At 38.2% G+C, this 18854-nt stretch overlaps 1 pseudogene; it reads right to left on the bottom strand.

Annotated features, from left to right (window-relative positions):
• Positions 1-416: 416 nt before the first annotated feature.
• On the bottom strand, positions 417-792 carry LOC132377037 (14 kDa phosphohistidine phosphatase-like; annotated as a pseudogene).
• Between the last annotated feature and the right edge of the window lie 18062 nt (positions 793-18854).

The raw sequence follows: 18854 nt of genomic DNA, 5'->3' as shown, positions 1-18854 counted from the left end.
TGAGAAATGATAAAAGAATTTAATGAACTGAATTATAATTAAAGGTATCTGCTGTATCATACATACAATGAAATATTAGATAAAAATGTCAGATATTGGTTATTGAAGCTTCTATTTCTTATGTAGTCAAACTGTCCAGACAGAAAAGGCATGCTCCAGCCAGCACCCTGCTCTGAATTGCCCTGTTTCATGCTTGTACTTTGCCATTTATCTTTTGTCCCTTAATTTTTTTTTCTTTTTTTTTCAGGGACCAGTGGAGGTGACAATGCTTTTAATTCTCCCTAGAGAGGTAACCCCGGGCACTGAGGCTTGGCCAGGGCGGCAAAGTGCCAAGGGGTGCAGCTCAAACCCTTGGGAGGTGGCCTTGAGGGCAGAGTTCCAGTGGGCTGCTGGAGGCGGCCAGCCTTGGATGGGTCTCAGAAGCCGTCATTGGCCCAGGTAACCTCGTAGTCAAGGTACCTGGCTTTGATCTTCTCAGTGGAGACGGAGTGCTGGGCACGACCATAACCCATGGAGTAGCCTTACACGTGGATCTTCTTGTCCTGGCTCTGGTGGGAGATGCACCCACCCCCCAGGCACTCGCAGTCATAGCCCTTCTGCATCTCGCCTGATACCTTGTCCGTAGACGTCGGAGTGGTACTCCGCCCACTTGTAGCTGCTCATGATCTCTTTGCTCTCCCTGGCCAGGGCCCTGGAGGGCAGCCCCGCATGGACTCAAATCAGCACATACTTGAAGTCACTGTCGCAGTCGATGTCCACGTCAGGGATCTGGGTGAGGTTCGCCGCTGCCATGTTCCCGGAGTGTGCTCGCCACTGCGGCCCGCGGCCCTTCCCCAGGCGACACGGGGTATCCTTTAATGTTGGCTTCCACTTGTGTAGTAGACACTGAGGTAATCTCTTCAACATCTATCCCACCTCCTGACACCGTGCATCAGCCACTTGGTTTAAGGAACTGACCTAGACATGTGAGGCAGGCCCTGATAAGTCTGCCTCAATCAATACAATCTGATCCTTTTTTGCCTATAATTGGTCTAGGACCTAATGCTTAAACCAATCAGCACATGGCATTCCTTTAGAAACAGACTGGTTTAGGAATAGGCACATGACTGTTCCTAGGCCAATAAGACATGCCAAGAAGATTGTTTGGAGGCTTCTAGGAAAAGTTTCCTCACTTATAAGTGAGTCATTAGAAGAGATGGCTTTTTTTTTTTAAACAAAGAAGCATGTAGCTTCAATTGTTACTACCACCCTATGACTATGAGGAAACCACTTTAGGATAGAACTGATGTTATCCTGGGTCCTTGATGATGTTGTTGAACTGAGTTTTAACCATACCTGAAGCCCAGTCTACCTCTGGACTTCCAGTTGTCCAAACCAGTAAATTTTCCTACTGTTTAAGCCACCACTTTCAGTTGGGTTTCTGTTATTTGCAGCTGAATGTATTCTAAAAGATGCAATTCTCTACCACTTTTGCCTACCACCTTTGCTTCTAACCTGATGTACCCATTGGCTATCTTTCTTAGCGTTAACCATCAGCACTCTTCTATCTAGACATTTATAGTGAACGTTTTAGTTGTCTACCCAATACCTGGGCTTAGCTTCTTCCACTGGACATTATGTAGGATAGGTTGTATGAACCTGGTGCAGCCACGGGAGAAGCTAGCCTGAGAACAAGTTGATATGCTTAAAATGACAAAACAGAAAAATGGAAAAAAACCCGAGGCCTTGATAATGTCATTTAACTGATAGAACACTATTTTCAGCCTTCTTATTATCTGAATAACAAATATTCTCACTGTTTAAGATAATCTGAGTTGGGGTATTCTGTTGTTTGAATTTGAAAACAACTGAAGTATTGTAGTAGTGTCTAGTATTAGGGAAAATGGTAGTAAGAATGAGAATGTCAGTAAATGTTGACTACTTCTTATGGTTTTCACTAAAAACGTATAACAAAGACGGAAGCTTAAGCTGAAAACAGAGAAGGACGTGGGAGGCAGTAGTAGGAGATAAACTTAGTTGTCAAAGTTTCTTCTATAGATGTCCTGCTAAATAACTTACATTGGACAAAGGCACCTAGTTTTATGTCAGATATAGGTTTACAGAAGGGGCTTCTCTATTGACATTCATTGTTTTCAATTACACTGGCAACATAGGTCATCAAAATGTGAACTAGGGGAATGGGCAGATCTCAGAGAGATGTCTATGGCTAGAAGACTGAAGTGCTCAGACCCAAAGACTATGTCTAGTTGGGCTCTCTGACCGTATTTACTGATTTGTGGAATTAGCCAAAAGAAATCAGGATCCACTAAGTCTCTTAGGGAATTGACTATCAAAGAAATTCTAAGCCTTGGCCAATCCACAGCAATGAGCAATTCTGTGATAGTTCAATTCCTTGGGCACCCTCCCAGCACCCCAAACTCACACTAACAAGAAGTGCTAAACTACCTAATACCTGTTTCAAATGTGGCCATAGAAGACAATGAACAAGGAAGATGTTCCCAAAAGAACAGAACTAAGGGCAATGGAAGGCAGTGGGTTATCCCAGAAAACAGAATCAGAGACTACCATATTGGCTGACCAAGGGACTCATCACTACTAGGGTGGGCAGTCCTCTCTTCTTTCTAATAGGATATGATATGGGCTATGGGCCAATATCCACTGAATGTCATTTCCATTCTCCCCTTTCCAAATAAGAGTTTCAATTATATTTATCTTGTTCCTTCTCTATTATTTCATATTGAAAATGTCTGAGGTGGAAAACTTTAAGCCATGGGTTCACAAGGAGCCATGTCCAGACCTGACAGAGAGCTCTTGGCCTCGGCGCTGGATGTGGTTGCTGGCTGAGACTTTGGGATGTCTCCCACTGGAGAGATAATGAATGTGTCTCACGTAGGTATGGACATTTTTTTAGATTGTATGTGGGAAAAAGGAGGTATGAAGTTTGATTTATGTGATAGTGTTGATTGTCTACTCCATATCCGTTTTCCCTTCTTATTGAAAGAGCCCTACTTTTGTTCAGGTACCCACCCCTTTCTACATGTCCATGTGCATCAGGAGACATTGGTCTCATGCCCATTCCCATGAGGTAAATCCTGACTAGTCTAGGCCAGTCATGATTTTTCTGTTCTCCTTGCTGGTAACTGTTTTAGACATGGGTGTACTGAGCAATGAAACATAAGGAAACGTTTGCTAGAAGACTTCTGGTAAATATTTTCCTACTTTTTAAAAAAATACAAAAGGAAATCACAGCTTCCCTCTGTGCCCTTTATTTTATCATGTCAGGTTACAATGTATGGGCCTGCTGCAGCCATCTGGTAACCATTACCAGAGCTTTTTGCTATGTACAAAGCTGACATGCTTAGGCAAGGAAAACAATGGAAAGAAACAGGGTCCTTCAGACACTGAATTAAATAGTCTTATAGACTGTCTACCTCAGGATTTCTTGTCATGTATAATAGTAAATATCCTTATGGCTTAAGTCTATTTAAACTGAGGATGTCTTTTACTCACAGTTCAAAGCATCCTCACTGATATATCTCTGTTTCACCCTTTGAGTGCTGTTTTCACCTGATTAATATTTTGTAATGCAAACTTCCCTAGAGGCACCTTATTGAAGGTAGAGACTGGACACTGACCTAGATACTATATTCCAGTGTAGTTTTTGGAGCATGAACACATTTATTTAGTTATGCCACACAAATACTAATTCAGACCCTAGTCTTTCAGTGTTTCTTATGAATTGAATTGTGACCCCCTAAAATTTATATGTTGAAGCTCTAACCCCTAGTCCCTCAGAATGCCTTATTTGGAGATAGGGCCTTTACAGAGCTAATCAATTTAAAATGAAGTCATTAGGGTGGGTCCTAATCCACTGTGACCGGAGCACTTAGAAGAAGAGGATATTTGGACACAGACACAGAGAGATAGAAAATAATGTGAAGAGACATAGAGAACAGAGTCATCTACAAGCCAAGGAGAGGAATATATCCTTCCCTCACAGACTGCAGAAGGAACCAACTCTGCCAATACCTCGATCTCAGACTTCTAGCCTACAGAACTGTGAGACAATACATTTCTGTTGTTTAAGCCACTCAGTTTGTGGTACTTTGTTACAGCAGCCCTAGCAAACTAATACAGTCTCTGTGCCATTTCTGCTAGGAACGAGGAAGATTTTCTTTCTTAACAAATGCTAGTCACTCATTTACATATAAAATTTAATTTGACAAGCATTTATTGAGTAACTACTATGTCCCAGGACTTGTTAAGTGATAGGTTCACAGAGATAAGTACTCACTTCCTGTTCTCAAAGAGCTCAGTAAAGTAGTTGTGTGTTCACATTTAAACTAATTAAGAGAAGAGTTATACTCAAACACTTTAGAAGAAACTACTTATAATTCAACAAGTCATAAGTCAATGCAGATCATTCTTATGTGTACATTAAAGCAGATTTCTCTCATTAATGTTCATGATAAATAAATATTATATTCGTGAGAGGAATAAAATTGTATTAATTATTTCATAATTAATTCAGATTGAATTATATAATCAGTCTTAATTGGTGAAGCTTTACCCAAATGATTTGCAATCAATAATTTTTTAAAAGTTGCTCAAGACTATCAATAAAGTTCCTAGGATGTGGAGATTATAAAGGAAGAGGGGTAGTAAAAAAATATTAAAAATGTGGTCCTGTCCTCACTTATATAATCTAATAGAATACCAAGGCAATGAAAAAAGATATAATTATACCTACAAAGTAAGATATAGGGAAAAGAAAATCTAAGTGAAGAAAGAAAGCTAGCACAAGGAAGGGACTAGCTAGCACTAGTCTTCCTATGTAGAAAACTTTTGTAACTTTTTATAAAAGGAGTTTTAAAGGAGAGGAAAATTCATACAGCCACCATTGGTCATTGTTCTATTTCTCTTCCCTGCTTAGAGCCAGAAATTAGGTCCACATTTACTTTGCCAAGGAAACACCAGGCTCCTCTGGTTACTGAGACTTAACAGCCAGTCTCTGCTCCCTGCCAACTCGCCTTGGGGCAAAATGTGGCAAGCTATAAAATTCTTAGTCCAGTCAATTCCAAACACTTTTTCAGAAAAAAAAGTGCAAGTGTTACCAAAGAAATAAGTGGTCATAGGACAATAAGGTATTAAATTTTATTTAAAATCATTCTATCCTGAACTGTTCTAAGTTTGTCTACATATTATAACCTATTAACCACTTGCAAGAAGCCATAATTCTTTAACAACTGAATTTTTTAAAGAAACCAAATTGATAAGTAAATAACATATTTGACCTTAGATGAGTATGCTGTTTTTGATGCTTTCATGTAAAGTTAAGGTTCTTTGTAAAAAAAAAAAAAAGATAAATATTAAAAATACCATTTTAATGTTCAAATGTTTCTTTTATTCCAGAAGAAATTTATGGTTAGGAGAATTAAGCAAGAATAAATATATTTATTTTAGCTTGAAATTAGACTGCATCTATCATAATTAGATGTTGAATTGAAGTCTAAGGTATCTTTCTTCTGACCAAACAGGGTAATAATTCTATACTTAATATCTCTAAAAGGTTATATTTTTCAGTTGAAATGATACCAACCTTAGAATTACTTATTTTGAATTTTGGAAGGTCATCAGTGTTCTAGATCTAAGATCTATCCATGATCTGAAATGTTTTAGAAGTGAACAAATGTGTACATCTTACTTTTGATTAATTACCACACCTACCAAGAATATTTCACACTTTAGAGTCTACCAATGCAAATAATAGTTTTCTGTTTCTGGAATTTTCCTATTATGTAAATCAATTGCATTTCTGAAGAGCCATTTTGGTCCAAGTGAACAGAGATGTCCAAGAAATTTAGCCTGTGAGGAAATTAATTAAGAAAGCTTGTCAATATCTTATTAGTTGTTGATTTTAAGAGGAGAAACTGAACATCTCTCTCCTTTTGGATATGCCAAGGAAGCCTGTAATCACATTGCTTCTGATAGCCTTCTTGTGACTAAGATTCTGGGTCCAAGATGGCACCTGATCTCACCTCCTTCCAAAGGCACACCAAAATTATAAAAATTGCAGAGCAACTATTGATGAGAAAGACCTGAAGATGAGCAGAAAAGATCTTCTATAATTAAAGACATAAAGAAGAAACCACATTGAGATAAGTAGGAAGGGTGGAGATGTGGTATAAAGACCCAGAACTCTGGGGTAGGCAACCCACAAATGGGAAGATAATTACAACTGCAGAGGTTGTCCCCAAAGAACGAGGGGACTGAGCCTCACATTGGGCTCCCCAGCCCAGGGGTCCTGCACTGGGAAGATGAACCCCTAGAACATTTGGCTTTGAAAGACCATCAGGGCTTCTTTCAGAGGGCTGTAGAAAAGAAATTCCATTCTTAAAGGGTGCACACAAAATCTCACATGCTCCAAGACCCAGGGCAGAAGCAGTAATTTGAAAGGATCCTGGGTCAGACCCACTTGCTGATCTTGGAGAGGCTCCCAGAGAGGCAGGAGGCAACCGGAGCTCACCCTGGGGATACAGACACTGGTGGAAGCCATTTTGGGGAGCTGGATCTACCACGTGGAAACTGGTGCTGGCAAGTGCCATTTTCGAATCCTCCCTCTAGCCTATTAGCCTCAGGACTCTGCCCTGCCCCCACCCACCAGCAGGCTGGCTTCCTTAGGACCCCTTAAGCCCCCAGATGCCCTGTATTGCCAGTACTAGATCCAGGATCAGCCTCACCCACCATCTCAGGGACCCCTGGGAACTGCAGCCAGTGACCTCAGGTCCTGGTTCCACCTACCAGTGGGCCAACAGCAGCTCCAGGACCCCTGCGGCCCTGCAGCTAGAGATGTCAGAACACAGCTCTGCCCATCAGTGGGCCAGCACTAGGCCCAGGATCTGACCCTGTCCACCAGTAAGAGGGCACTAGCCCTGGGATGCCCTGGGCCCCAGCCCTGCCCACCAGCAGGTCAACACCAGCTCCAGGACCAATGCAGCCCTGCAACCTACAGTGTCAGGACCCAGCTCACCCACCAGCAGGCTGGTGCCAGCCCTGGGACCCATGGGCCCCAGGCCCACCCATTAGTGGGCCAACACCAACACCCGGACCCCTAGAGTCCTGCAGCCAGAGACCCCAGGACTAGCTGCACCCACCACTCAGCCAGTACTAGCCCTGGGATTCCCTGGGCCCCAGCCCTGCCCACCAGCAGGCTGACCACTAGACAGCTTAGGCCCCTCAGCCAGCTGCTCTGGGATCTAGCCCCACTCACCAGCAGGCCAGCACCACCTTTGGGACACCCCAGAACCTGCAGCCAGTAAAGTCAGGAACTGGCCCTGCCCCCAGCAAGTTGACACTAGATCAGGCACTGCAAGCCCCACGGTCAGCCACCCTGGGACCTGGCTCTGCCCACTAGAGGGCCAGCACTAGCCCTGGGATCCCCAGGAGCTCTACACCCAGCAGGCTTGGGACCCTGCCCTGCCCACCAGCAGCTGGCAGCCTCCACACAAGGCAGGGCCTGGAAACCAACTGAACTGGGGGCCATCCAGGCCTACCAGACTGCCCATAATAGTCAGCCTGCTACAACAGAAGGGCTCACTCAACCCACACTGGGGGCACCCCTAGGGCACATAGCTCTGGTGACCAGAGGGCAGTGCACTGCTGGGACACATAGAATGTCTCCTACAAAAGACCACTTCTCCAAGATTGGGAAACATAACCAACCTACCAGAAACACAGAAATAAAAACAGTGAGTTAGGCAAAATGAGGCTACAGAGAAATATGTTCCAAACAAAAGAACAAGATAAAACCCCAGAAGAACTAAGTGAAGTGGAGATAGGCAATCTACCTGATAGAGTTCAAGGTAATGATCATAAAGATGCTCTAAGATCTTGGTAGAAGAATGGATGAACACAGTAAGAACTTTAACAAGAGTTAGAAAATATAAAGAAGAATGAAACAGAGCTGAAGAATAAAATAACTGAAATAAAAAATACAATAGAAGGAATCAACATTAGATAATACAGAAGAACAAATCAGCAAGCTGGAAGACAGAATGATGGAAATCACTCAAGCTGAACAGAAAAAAGAAAACAATTTTAAAAAATGAGCATAGTTTAAGATACCTGTAGGACAACATCAAGTGTACTAACATTCGCATTATAAAGGACCCAGAAGAAGAAGAGAGAGAGAAAGTGGTAGAGAACATATTTGAAAACATAATAGCTGAAAACTTCCCTAACCTGGGAAAGGAAACAGACATCCAGGTCCAGGAATCACAGTGTCCCAAGCAGGATCAACCAAAGAGGAAGATGCCAGGGCACATTGTAATTAAAATGGCAAAAATTAAAGATAAAGAGAGAATCTTAAAAGTAGCAAGGGAAAAGCAACAAGTTACATATAAGGAACTCCCATAAGGCCATCAGCTGACTTTTTAGCAGAAACCCTGCAGGAGGCCGGAAGGGAATGGCATAATATGTTTAAAGTGATGAAAGGGAAAAACCTACAACCACTCTACCCAGCAAGGCTTTCATTCAGATTTGAAGGAAAGATCATAAGTTTTATGGACAAGCAAAAGCTAAAAGAGTTCAGCAACACCAAACCAGCTGTACAAGAATGTTAAAGGGACTTCTTTAAGACAAAAAAAAGTCACAACTAGAATTATGAAAATTAGGAAAGGAAAAATCTCATTGGTAAAGGTAATTATACAGTAAAGGTAGTAACATGACCACTTATAAAGCTAGTAGAAAGTTTAAAAGATAAAAGTAGTAAAATCATCTATATATACAATAAGCAGTTAAGGGTATGTAAAACAAAAAGATGTAAAATATGGTGTCAAAAACAGTAAATGTGGGTGGGGGGTGGTGAGTAAAAATGCAGGGTTGTTAAAATATGTTTGAACTTAAGAGATCAGCAACCTAAAATAATCATATATATACTATTTTTTATATATGCATATAAAATTATCATATATATATTACTATATATAAACCTCATGGTAATTACAAACCAAAAATCTATAATAGATACACACATACAAAAGAGAAAGAAATCCAAACATAACACTAAAGTTAGTCATTAAATCACAAGGGAAGAGAAGAAAGGAACAGAAAAGAACTACAAAAATAATTCTCAATTAACAAAATAGCAATAAGTAACTACATATCAACAATTACTTTAAATGTAAATGAACTAAATGCTCCAATCAAAAGACACAGAGTGGCTGAATGGATACAAAAACAAGACCCAACCTACAAGAGACTCACTTCAGATCTACAGATGCACACAGACTAAAAGTAGGGGGATGGAGAAAGGTATTCCATGCAAATGGACAAAAAAGGAAAGCCAGAGCAGTAATAAGTATATCAGACAAAATAGACTTTAAAACAAAGACTGTAGCAAGAGACAAAGAAAGACATTGCACAATGATCAAGGGATCAATCCAAGAAGAAGATATAACGATGGTAAATATATATGCACCCAACATAGGATCACCTAAATATATAAAGCAGATATTAACAGACACAAAGGGAGAAATTGACAGTAACACAATAATAGTAGGGGACTTTAACACCCCACTTCCATCAATAGATAGATCATTCAGAGAGAAAATAATAAGTAAACACTGGCCTTAAATGACACATTAGGTCAGATGGACTTATGTACATGTAGAGAGCATTCCATCCAAAAGCAGCAGAATACACATTCTTTCAAGTGCACATGGAACATTCTCCAGGATAGATCACATGCTAGGCCACAAAACAAATACCAATAAATTTAAGAAAACTGAAATTATATCAAGCATCTTTTCCAACCACAAGGCTCTGAGACTAGAAATCAACTACAAGAAAATAACACAAAAACCATAAACACATGGAAGCTAAACAATACACTACTAAACAACCAATGAATCACTGAAGAAACCAAAAAAAAAAATTTTAAAAATAACCTGAAAACAAATGAAAACAAAAACACAATGATCTAAACTCTATGGGACACAGCAAAATCAGTTCTCAAAGGGAAGTTTACAGTGATACAAGCCTACCTCAGGAAAGAGGAAAAAAACTCAAATAAACAACCTAAACTTTCACCTAAAGGAATTAGAAAGAGAAGAACAAACAAAACCCAAAGTTAGTAGAAGGAAAAAGAAATCATAAAGATCAGAGCAAAAATAAATGAAACAGAGGCTAAAAAAAATGGAAAAGATCAATGAAACTAACCTGTTTTTTTGAAATGATAAAGTCAATAAACCTTTAGCCAGATTCATTAAGAAAAAAAGAGAGAACACTCAAATCAATAAAATCAGAAATGAAGAAGTTACAACCAACACCACAGAATTACAATCATGAGATTACTATGAATAATTATATGCCTATAAAAAGGACAACCCTAGAAGAAATGGACAAATTCATAGAAATATACAATTTCCCAAAACAGACTCAGGAAGAAATAGGAAATAAGACCAGACTAATCATCAGTAATGCAATTTAGTCAGTAATTTTAAAAACTCCCAACAAACAAAAGTCCAGGACCAGATGGCCTCACAGGTGAATTCTTCCAAATATTTAGAAAAGAGTTAACACTCATCCCTTTCAAAATATTCCCAAAAACTGCAGAGGAAGGAATGCTTCCAAACTCATTCTACAAAGCCAGCATCACCCTGATACCAAAATCAGACAAAGATAACACAAAAAGTGAAAATTACAGGCCAATATCACTGATGAACATGGATGCAAAAATCCTCAACAAAATATTAACAAACCCAACTCAACCATACAGTAAAAGGATCATACATCATAATCAAGCTGGATTTATCCCAGGTATGCAAGGATGTTCATATCCACAAATGAACTAATGTAATATACCACCTTAACAAATTGAAGCATAAAAATCATATAACCATCTCAATAGATGCAGAAAAGCCTTTTGACAAAATTCAACATTCATTTATGATAAAATTTCTCAACTAAGTGGGTATAGAGGGAACATACCTCAATCTAATAAAATCCGTATATGACAAGCCTATAGCTAACATCATACTCATTGGTGAAAAGCTGAAAAGTATTTCCTCTACGACCAGGAACAAGACAAGGATGCTCACTCTCTCCACTTTTATTTGACTTGATATTGGAAGTCTAGCCACAGCAATCAGACAAGAAAATGAAATAAAAGGAATCCAAATTGAAAAGGAAGAAATAAAACTGACACTATTTGCAGATGACATGATAGTATATACAGAAAAATCCTAAAGACACCACCAAAAAACTACTAGAACACACTAATGAATTTGGTAAAGTTGCAGGATACAAAATTAATATACAGAAATCTGTTGCATTTCTATACAGTAACAATGAACTATTACAAAGAGAAATGAAGAAAGCAATTCCATTTACAACTGCATCAAAAAGAATAAAACACCTAAGAATAAATCTACCTAAGGAGGTAAAAGACCTGCACTCAGAAAACTGTAAGATACCGATGAAAGAAACTGAAGACGACACAGATGGAAAATATATCATGCTCATGGATTGAAAGAATTAATATTGTTAAAATGACCATACTACCCAAAGCAACCTACAGATTCAGTGCAATCCTTATCAAGATAACAGTGGCAGTTTTCATAGAACTAAAACAAATAATTCTAAAATTTGTATGGAGACACTAAAGACCTCAAACAGTCAAAATAATCTTGATTAAGCTGGAGGTATCATGTGACCTGATTTCAAATTATACTACAAAGCTACAGTAATCAAAGCAGTATGGTAATGGCACAAAAACAGACACCTAGATCAATGGAACAGAATAGACAGCCCAGAACTGAACCTATCCTTGTATGGTCAATTAATACAACGAAGGAGGCAAGAATATACAATGGAGGGACTTCCCTGGCAGTCTGGCAGTTAAGACTCCACGCTTCCACTGCAGGAGGTGTGGGTTCGATCCCTGGTCAGGGAACTAAGATCCCACATGCCGCGTGGTGTGGCCAAAACGTAAAAAAAAAAAAAAAAAAAAAAAGAGTATACAGTGGAGAAAAAGACAGTCTATTCAATAAATGGCATTGGGAAAACTGGATACCTACATGCAAAAGAATCAAACTGGCCTACTCTCTCACACCATGCACAAAAATAAATTAAAAATGGATTGAAGACTTAAATGTAAGACCTGAAGTGATGAAAGTTCTGGTAGAAAACATAGGCAATAATCTCTTTGCCATCACTATTAGTAATTGTTTTTTGGATGTGTCTCCTCAGAAGTGAATCAAAAGCAAAAATAAACAGATAAAACTACATCAAACTAAAAAGCTTCAGTATAGTGAAGGCCACTTACTGAATAAGAGACAACATTTGCAAATGTTATATCCTATAAGTGGTTAATATCCAAAAATACACAAAGAACTCATACAATTCAACATCAAAAAAACAAACAACCCAATTAAAAAATGGGCAGAGGACTTATATAGACATTTTTCCAAAGAAGACACACAGATGGCCAACAGGCACATGAAAAGATGCTCAACATCACTAATCATCAAGGAAATGCAAATCAAAACCACAATGAGATATTACCTCACACTTGTCAAAATGGCTATTATCAAAATACAACAAATAACAAGCATTGGTAAAGATGTGGAGAAAGAGAACTCTCATGCACTGTTGGTGGGAATGGAAATTAGTGCAGCCACTATGGAAAACAGTATGGAGGTTTCTCAAAAAATTAAAAATAGAACCACCATATGATCCAGCAAATCTACTCCTGGGTAATTTATCCCAAGAAGACAAAAACATCAATTTGTAAAGATATATGCACCCCTATGTTCACTGAAGCATTATTTACAATAGCCAAGATATGGAAGCAACCTAAATACCCAACAATAGATGAATGGATAAAGAAGATGTGGTATATATATACAATGGAATATTACTCAGGCATTAAAAAAGAATGGAATCTTGCCATCTACAACAACATGGATGAACCTAGAGGGTATTATGCTAAGTGAAATAAGTCAGGCAGAGGAAGACAAATACTGTATGATTTCACTTATACATGAAATCTAAAAAACAAAACAAGTGAATAAACATAAAATAGAAACAGAGTCATAGATTCAGCGAACAAACAGGTGGTTATCAGAGGGGAGGGAGTTGGGGGGAGCAGAGAAAGAGGTGAGAGAGATTAAGAGGTACAAACTTCCAGTTGCAAAATAAATATCATGCATATGAAATGTACAGAGAGGGGAATATAGTCAATAATTATGTAATATCTTTGTGTAGTGACAGATGGCATCTAGACTTATCATGGTGATCATTTTGTAACATGTAGAAATAGTGGATCAGTATGTTGTATGACAGGAAATAACATAATGTTGTAGGTCAATTATACTTCAAAAACTAACCAACCAACCAACCAACCAACTCATAGAAAAAGAGATCAGATTTGTGGTTACCAGAGGTGGGGGGTAGAGACAGGGGGGATTGGATGAAGGCAGTTGAAAAGTACAAACTTCCAGTTATAAGATAAACAAGTATTAGGGATAAAATGTACAACATAATAAATATAATTAACACTGCTGTATGTTATATATGAAAGTTAAGAGAGTATATACTAAGAGTTCTCATCACAAGAAGAAAATATTTTTTTTCTATTTCTTTAATTTTGTATCAATATGAGATGTTGGATGTTCACTAAACTTACTAGTGTAATCATTTCATGATGCATATAAGTCAAATCATTATGCTATACACCTTAAACTTAAACAGTGCTATATGTCAATTACATCTCAATAAAATTGGAAAAAAAAAACCTGCAATAAAATAGGTTAAAAAAAAAGAAGAGGAGAAACAGAATTTAAAGGAAGGTAAACCATAGAAGGTTGGTGGTATCTTAGAAGTAGAATTTTAGATTGGGAAGTGACCTCAACCATTATCAAGTTATAAATGAGGTAACAGGCTCACTGAGATTCAGTGACTTGCCCAAGGTTTCAGAGATAGTGGAAGTTTAAGGAATACACCAAAGTAGCCTCAAGTCTAATCTTTCCTTGACACTAGCCCAGTGGTGATAACCACTGCATAGTAATCTCAATGGTTTATAGCAGCATCAGAGTCTTTTCTAAAGCAATCTAATTACGGGCTGATATAGATAAGAGGTTTGCCATCTTTTTCTGTAAGGGTTAGATAGTAAATATTTTAGGCCTTGTGGACAACAACCAGTCTTTGTCTCATTTTTCTTTTTTTATTGTAACCATTTACAAAAGTAAAAATCATTATTAGCTCAAGCCCCAGTTAAAGCCTTAAGGCTAAATTTGGCCCCTGGGCCAGTAGTTTGCCAATCTTTGTTACAGGTCAGAGAGTGTTGGTCAGCACACTTTTCACTGACCCAGAGCAAAATAAAAAAATAAGGTAATGTAGTGAGCTAAATTCATTCAGTTTAAAGAAATGCCCTCTGTTCTGAATTCATGTCCTTCCTCCATTTTGGGAGAGAGAAAAGCATTAAAATGTTTATGGAATAATGGAATAATGATGATATAGTTTTTGTTTGCTTTGTTTTTTATGATCGCAGTTAAAAAGAAAAAAATTAGTTACCTAAGTCCCCATAATTAATAATTATATATATTATTAATACCTGAAACCCCAAAGTCTAAAAGAGTATTTGTGGATATTCTCTGCTCCTAAATAAAGCATTTTAGGCTCTTAGAGTATATCCAAGTGGCATATACAACTGAATACACATAACTTAATCCTAAGAAACCCCAACTGAAGTCTGGCAATTACTTCAAAGACATCTGACAAGATCTTATGTTCCCTTTATTTGGATGACAGAATGTTACTTTGCCCAGTGAGTTATGAGTTCAGTACAGTTGCATTTCTGGTTCTTACATAATGGAAATAGCCTTTCTCAAGACCTATCTCTACTGGCATGGTGTCACATATGAAGAGAGACCATATTTTGCCCATATTTTTATCTTCCCACAGCATCAAGCACAGTCATGAGAACTATATTTTTTCTGATTGAATTAATAAGCAAAATAAAATGATCAGAAGTTCAGAAGGATGCTGGCAGGATTACTGCCCTTAGCAGATACGGATTTAGAGAAATTTGGGGAATAGTTCAGGCTGAAATATGTGTGTATTCCAGGTGGACTAACAATTTGGCATCTTTCCAAAGCAGTATCTAAAAAATATATGTTCAACACTTATCTAGAGGTAAGGCTAAGTGTTTAATGGCAGAAGAGTGTATTAGTTATTGATTGCTACATAACACATTACTCAGCAGATTAAAACAACAATGTTTATTATCTGAAAATTTCTTTGGGTCAGGAATTGAGGAGAGGCTTAACTAGGTGGTTCTAGCTCAGGGTCTCTCATGACTTTGTAGTTAAGCTGTCAGTTGGGGCAGTCATCAGATAAAGGTTTGACTGGGTTGGAGGATCTATTTCCAAGATGGCTCACTCAAAAGAGGACTCCGTTCCTCATCATGTGGGCCGCTCCATAATGTTATTTGAATGTCCTCTTGACATGGCAGCTAGCTTCCTCCAGAGCAAGTGATCCAAGAGAAAGTGTCACAATGTCTTTTGTTACCTAGTCTCAAAAGTCACACATTGTCACTTATGCCATAGCCTATTCATAAGAAGCAAGTCACAAAGTCCAGCCAACACTCAAGGAGACGAAAGAGGGAAGATGGTAAGTACCACCTCTTCAAGGGAGGAGCATCAAAGAATTTGTAGATATATCTTCAAATCACCAAAAATAACAAGGAACAAGTACACTGCCTCTCCTCTATTGTTCTGAACAATTCAATTTTAATCTCAAACTTGCATACCCTATCATCACCGTTAAAGATGGTTTAGTGTTCTCAGCATGCCCTATGGGAAGGAGGATCCACCCATCAGCCCCAAGTAGTTTACCCAAATATTTCTTTTAACCCAATGAATATCAAACACCATTTACACATTTTTCTCCATATAATAATATTTTCAGTGATATTTTAGTCTCACAATGAGGTTTATAGATGTCCTAAGTTAATGTCGCAAAGAACTGCCTTGCTGAACTTTAGCTCTGCCTGAAGGTAAAGAATTGTGGAAAATATTGGACTGAGTTTCTTAGAGGAACATTTCCTACAGAGGATGATTTTTTAAAAACGTACAGTATACAAAACTTCTCACTTAAGAATTTTGCTGCATTATACCTAGTCCTGCAAATGTATATCAGAAAATTCTCTATATTATCGTTAGCCTATACAGCTTAAAAAAACAAGGAAATGTATTGTTTCTTCCACCTAAAAGAGAAGGAACAAGAGTTCTGAAAAATTCTAATTCTTAGATTTCTTTAGGACATTCTTAACCAATTATTGGAAGTAGCTTAGGACATTGTTCTGAGCATAGAGCATTTTACCCAAACTCTAACCAAATGAAACACCAGATTTCATACTTATATCTGTTCAGGAAGGTGAAACCTTTCACATAGTCATAACACAAAAAGCTCAAGGTTTTCTCTTTGTAGTTAGATCCTTTATAGCATTTCTAGAGACCCTGACATTTCAAAGGCCCATACCTTGAAAGCTATCTATACAGGGAGTAACACAGACACCTGAGAAGAATGGTCAGAAAAGAAGGTGCCTGCCCACCAGCATTTACTTTTAAAATTATTGATGTTTGCTGTTGGTAGGAACATAAATTGGTGCAGCCACTATGGAAAACAGTATGGAGTCTCCTCAAAAAAAAAAAAAATAGAGTTGGCATATAATCCAGCAATGCCACTCCTGCGCATATATCCAGAGAAAACTATAATTTGAAAAGACACATGCACCCCAATGTTCACTGCAGCACTATTTACAATAGCCAAAACATGGAAACAACCTAAATGTCCATAACAGATGAATGGATAAAGAAGATATGGTACATATATACAACGGACTACTACTCAGCCATAAAAAAGAATGGAATAATGCCATTTGCAACAACATGGATGGACCTAGAGATTATCATACTAAGGGAAGTAAGTCAGAAAGAGAAAGACAAATACCATATGATATCACTTATATGTGGAACCTAAAATATAACACAAATGAACCTATCTACAAAACAGAAACAGACACAGACATAGAGAACAGACTTGTGGTTGCCAAGGGGGATGGGGGATGGGGGAGGGATGGACTGGGAGTTTGGGATTAGAGATGCAAACTATTATATAGAGAATGGATAAACAAGGTCCCACTGTATAGCATGGGGGAACTATATTCAATATCCTGTGATAAGCCATAATGGAAAAGAATATGAAAAAGAACATATATATATATATATATATAACTGAATCACTGCTGTACAGTAGAAATTAACACAACATTGTAAATCAACTATACTTCAATAAAATAAATTTTAAAACTTATTGATGTTTATTATTGTCATTAGAAACTTATCACTAAGCTTCTGTATGGAATTATGTCTCATGAGATTCTAACATTTTCACTCTGACATTCATTCCTTAGCAGAGACACCAGCCCTGAGAGCAGACAAACCTGTGTGTGACCTATGAATTTCAAACATACAAGGAAAAAGAGTTTCTGATTTAATACTGAAAAAAATAATCAATTTGGTCATCAGATTTATTGCCTGCAATAAATTTACAAATTTTTGCTTTTAAAAATAGCAAAAAAAAAAAAATAGCATGGTATATCTTTCTGGCAGAATTGGTATAGTGTAAACCAGAAAAGTATCATCTTTTCATAATATATTGTTGAGTAATATAAAACTAGAATAAACCAAAAGTTGAAAAATTTGGTTCTTTGCTTAAGTAACTTTGGGTAGTGTGTTACATAATTTGCCAGCACTTACCATGTGCTGTAACCCCTACCTCTTTATTTTCCTGTATGTTTAAAATTATTTTTCTGGGTACTTTTTTTAAAAAATAAATTTATTTATTTATTCATTTATTTATTTTTGGTTGTGTTGGGTCTTCGTTGCTGTGCGAGGGCTTTCTCTAGTTGTGGCGAGCGGGGGCCACTCCTCGTTGCAGTGCGTGGGCTTCTCATTGCGGCGGCTTCTCTTGTTGCAGAGCACAGGCTCTAGACGTGTGGGCTTCAGTAGTTGTGGCACGTGGGCTCAGTAGTTGTGGTGCACGGGCTCAGTTGCTCTATGGCATGTGGGATCTTCCTGGACCAGGGATTGAACCCATGTCCCCTGCATTGGCAGGCAGACTCCCAACCACTGTGCCACCAGGGAAGTCCCCTGGGTACTTTTTAATAGCTCTTAATGTAGAAATTGTTTTTCAAACATTACACTTGTTTTTATTATGTTTCATTATTTTTACAAAACAGATAATATCTTAGTTCATTCAGGCTGCTACAACAAAATACCACAGGCTGAGCTTATAAACAACAGAAATTTATTTCTCATTGTTCTGGAGGCTGAGAAGTCCAAGATCAAGGCACTGGCAGATTCAGTGTCTAATGAGATTCTGCTTCCTGGTTCATAGATGGCCATGTTTTCCCTGTGTCCTTCCTTACAAGGCAGAAGTGGGGAGGAAGCTCTCTGGGGTTTCTTTTACGAGGGCACTAATCCTGTTCACAAGGTCTCCACCTTCATGACATAATCACCTGTGTCAAAGGCCCCAATCTCCAAATACCATCATATTGTGGATTAGGTTTCAACATATGAATTTTGATGGGACACAAACAGTCAGTCTACAGAAGACAATGAGGGAAAAAGTGAGTTATTTCCTAGTAGCTCACCTATTTAATATGACTGAGGAGGTTTACAGCTCAGGCTTGAGCTCTCCCTCAATTTCACTCAACACATACTAAATTCAGTATGTACAGGTAAGGAATTTTCAGACAGGCTTTGGGAATTTAAATTATTGAACACAAA

Source organism: Balaenoptera ricei, chromosome 13, assembly GCF_028023285.1.
Source record: "Balaenoptera ricei isolate mBalRic1 chromosome 13, mBalRic1.hap2, whole genome shotgun sequence".
NCBI lineage: Eukaryota > Metazoa > Chordata > Mammalia > Artiodactyla > Balaenopteridae > Balaenoptera > Balaenoptera ricei.
Note: the sequence above shows the minus strand (reverse complement) of the source record. Positions and strands in the feature narration are given on the sequence as shown.